Source organism: Lepeophtheirus salmonis, chromosome 4 (assembly GCF_016086655.4).
Source record: "Lepeophtheirus salmonis chromosome 4, UVic_Lsal_1.4, whole genome shotgun sequence".
Classification (NCBI taxonomy): Eukaryota; Metazoa; Arthropoda; class Copepoda; order Siphonostomatoida; family Caligidae; genus Lepeophtheirus; species Lepeophtheirus salmonis.
Window position 1 is genome coordinate 22,494,290 of NC_052134.2, and position 3,396 is coordinate 22,497,685.

A 3,396-nucleotide genomic window follows, 5' to 3' on the forward strand; every position below is an offset into this window, starting at 1 on the left:
TTCCATAATGGATTGATTTTTATATTCACAATGAGATTATAGAGAGTAATATTTACACAACCATAGAAAAAGTAACGTAAATTGATGTGAATTAATTTGGTTCAGTAGATTAGTCTTAAAATTATTTTCTTTTGACAAGTAGATGAAAAACCTTTTGAAGCCATGAATTGGTCATATCAGAAGTTGAATTTTAAACTTTTATTGCAATTCTTCATCTCCTCTTAGACAAACGTGATTCTTTTTGTAGTCACAGGTGGAAAAGTATTAATTTTTTATTAAGGTTCATAAGCACTTATATAATAATATATAATTTTTTTATTATTTTGGAAATTGTGCTTTCATTATTCCTTAATTCTTAGTGGGGGGTCCGAATATAAAATGAGTCAGTTCATGGACAAGGAAGAGTAACCAGCGGTGTCCGCAGGGGGTGGACTGACAATTAAGGAATTTAACTACTCTTCTTAAAAATAAATTTCATATTTGAAATTTAATTAATTTTTTTTTATTTTCAAAACAATTAATTTTCTGTGACAAGATATGGTTGTTTAAAATTTTTCTCCAAAAATTTAATATTTGGAAATTCTTTTTTAAATTTTATGTGTCAAATTTTCTTTCAAAAAATTTTATATTTGAAATTTTTTTGTTAAGTTCCTAAAACCAAGACCCTCACAAAGTATGCTACAAAATGGGCACAACAGTCTCTGAGATCCACACTGACCTCCCTATAATTTACCCTGATACCTGTACTAGTCATGAAATCATATTTCGGTGTGTCCGGGATGACACTTTTAAGCTCAATAAAGGTGTATCATCAAGAAGTCCCGGTAGACAAGGACACCCAACAACATAGCCCAAGTCAAGGACCAAATAAAAAAAAACCCCGATTGGTCGTTCCAGAGGTCTCAGACGAGCTTTCTTTACAACCCACAGTGGTTCTTAGAATCCTGACTGCTGATCACCGCTTCAAAAATCTCCTCCCCGTGTAGGTACCCCATTCCCTCTCTCATGCCAATAAGGATGAGGCAGTTCTTAACTACGGAGAAAGGTTGAAACGATCAAACAGAGTCTATACAGTCTCCGTACTCAATCTCTGTGACCGATTTTTCTTTTGTAAGCTGAAGCACCTGCTTCGAGATTACGATTTTGATAGCCACGAAGACCTCACACGCGGTGTTCAGGGGGTGATCAAGTTAGTGGACGAAGAGGATCTCTCCAAGCAGTTGTGGAATTTGGAGAACCATTCCTACGACGTTACCTGAGCCGGAGGAGACTATGTGGTATGATTAAGTAATTTTTTTTAATGTTTGGAATGAAATTTCTTGTTTTACTAGCCAGTCTCAATAATTTTGGAACAACCTATTACTAAAAGATAAGCGCATCCAATTATTAAAGATTCTCCCAGTTTTGAGGTGATTATTCATCCTTCACTTATAATACCAAAAAATATGCATTAAATTTGGAGTTTAGCATCATTCTTCTATTAGAATGCACATACATATTTATTTTAATAATGACAATATATTTTACAGAGCCAAATCCTCCTTTTTTAACTTGTTCAGAGTGGCAAGGCCCTAGGAAATTGCTTATTATATCATAATATGTACATTTTGTGTGGATTGAGGCGACATTCCTTCTGTATATAATAAAATACAAATTAAAAAAGAAAAGACCTAAACCCAATTTTTGTGTTATTTAAAAAATATATGTATAACAAATACAAATATTAAAATTTACACGTTCGCTAATAAAGATTTTTTTTTTCACCGAATGTGCAGAAATTGACAACTGAAACATTATAGCATTTTCCTTATTCCCTAGGTTTAATAATTTTGGCTTTTGAATCAGTTTTTAATTTTTGTTTTATGTTGACAAATATATTTGTCCTCCTTCCTGAATAACTCTTTTGAAACAGAAAACGAATATTTTCGTTTCCCAAATTAATATTTTAATTTAGTTTCTGACGAATGTAATGTCGAATATATTTTATTAATTTTTAAACATGATGAATATATTCGTCGTTTGTAGCAAACGTGTTAATATTTTAGGTATTCTTATATTTTATAGATATTAAGTCTTAAAACATTTCCTTTAAACCTTTAAAATCGTCACTGATTGGACAATTATTTTTTGAAAATCAAAATATGGTGCTACTCCAATATAAGTAGTTAGTACGTTCATAAATAAAGGAACCCCTTGCGTAATGCAGTTAATTGGCTCTTAGAAACATACAAATTATGCAAAACCACGTCACTTAATATGTAAGTGGTAATATTTTATTAAAATAATAAGATATTTTTTGTATTAATAAAGTAATTTTTGAGATTGAAAAAAAATGAAATATGAAGTCCTGCCAATAGTAAAGCCTCTATTAAAAGCTTTGCATCCGCATTTTTGTTCATAACCGCATATAAACGAAAAGCAGTGTTGGTCAAAATCACATTATCCATAAATTTTCTATACAAATATGCATTATACACACTAACATATGTATACCGATTCATGAAAAAGTAGATGAGACTTCAAACAAGATATAATAATTATCTCAACTTTGTATTTCTTTCAGATGGCAAATCAATAAATATACAAATGCTTTAGTTTGTTCCCTTCACTTCACGGATAATGAGTATAGACACCAAAGTTTAACTAATGGTCGTCAACCTTTAAAACTTCCATTATTGAAGTAGGATTCCTTCCCAGTTCCCTGGTCCAAGTTATTTGTCTGAACCCCCCATTAAATGTAGAAAAACAGATAAAACAACAGCAACTAATAGAAGAAAATCAAAAAATTAATCATATGAAACAGGAATGAATAAATTCCGATAATGTTTATACCTTGAAATACTTAAACGTAAAAGTTAAAAAAGTACAATATACCATCAAGTGTACTTTTTATTTCCAAAGATATATTCCAATATATTAATTAAAATACCATTAATGATTATGTTCTTCTAGGAAATATTAATTCTGATCCTATCGAAGCTCGCTTCTCAAAATATTGTCAGCTTAGAGAAGCAAATTATTATATTTGAATAAAGCAATTATTAGTAGCTGAAAAAACAAAACAAATAGACTTTTAGGTCTTTTAGACTTTCTAACATGTCTATAAAATAACTAAAATGTTCCTCTCTTAAATCTGAAGATCTTGGATCAATTTGTGCAAATTATGAATCAAGCCTGTCCGAATAACGGCACTATTTTTGACGATGTTAAAGAAGTCGTCTCTTATATATCCGGATATATAGCAAGGTTCATCATTAAAGTCACAAAATGCGAAGAATGTCTTAAATTACTCAAGTCCCGTGATTCCCCACCAATTTTTGATTTATCAAATGAAGATAATGATTTAGTAGAACTCAACCATTTAAAAGAAAATTTGTTAACATGAATAAAAGAAGT

At 30.5% G+C, this 3,396-nt stretch overlaps 1 long non-coding RNA gene across 1 annotated transcript; it reads right to left on the bottom strand.

The window, feature by feature from the left end:
• Window positions 1–1,455: 1,455 nt before the first annotated feature.
• LOC139905171 (uncharacterized) lies at window positions 1,456–3,179 on the bottom strand. Its single transcript, XR_011779716.1, has 3 exons — window positions 2,833–3,179; window positions 2,484–2,764; window positions 1,456–1,633 (listed from the first exon to the last, which is right to left on the bottom strand). It is a non-coding gene; the product is annotated as an uncharacterized lncRNA (long non-coding RNA).
• Between the last annotated feature and the right edge of the window lie 217 nt (window positions 3,180–3,396).